The sequence below is a fragment of the Eimeria mitis genome, genomic scaffold (assembly GCF_000499745.2).
Source record: "Eimeria mitis Houghton genomic scaffold, Emh_scaff3594, whole genome shotgun sequence".
NCBI lineage: Eukaryota > Apicomplexa > Conoidasida > Eucoccidiorida > Eimeriidae > Eimeria > Eimeria mitis.
In genome coordinates this window covers 4,203-4,462 of record NW_013571939.1, presented here as the reverse complement: position 1 = coordinate 4,462, position 260 = coordinate 4,203, and the positions used below count along the sequence as shown (strand labels likewise).

Here is a 260-nt window from a genome sequence, read left to right as displayed (position 1 = left end):
CTGCAGCTGCTGCATGCGCTCGGACCTGCAACACACACAAACCCTAAACCCTAAACCCTAAACCCTAAACACTCTGGTTGTAGCGACAGCTGCAGCAGCTTTTGCTGCTGCGACTACTACTGCTGCTGCAGCCTCTTTATTGAATTGTCTTTCTACTTCTGCTGCTGCTGCTGCTGCTTCTGCTGCTGCTGCTGCTGCTGCTTCTGCTGCTGCTGCTGCTGCTGCTACTGCTCCTATATTCTTGCTGCTACTCCTTCTGT

The 260-nt window shown here is 52.7% G+C and overlaps 1 protein-coding gene across 1 annotated transcript in view; it reads right to left on the bottom strand.

The window, feature by feature from the left end:
* Nucleotides 1–260, bottom strand: part of EMH_0067620 (uncharacterized protein) — a gene marked incomplete at both ends in the record, with an annotated part of 1,420 nt that overhangs the window by 872 nt on the left and 288 nt on the right. The gene's annotated exons all lie outside the window — the stretch shown is intronic.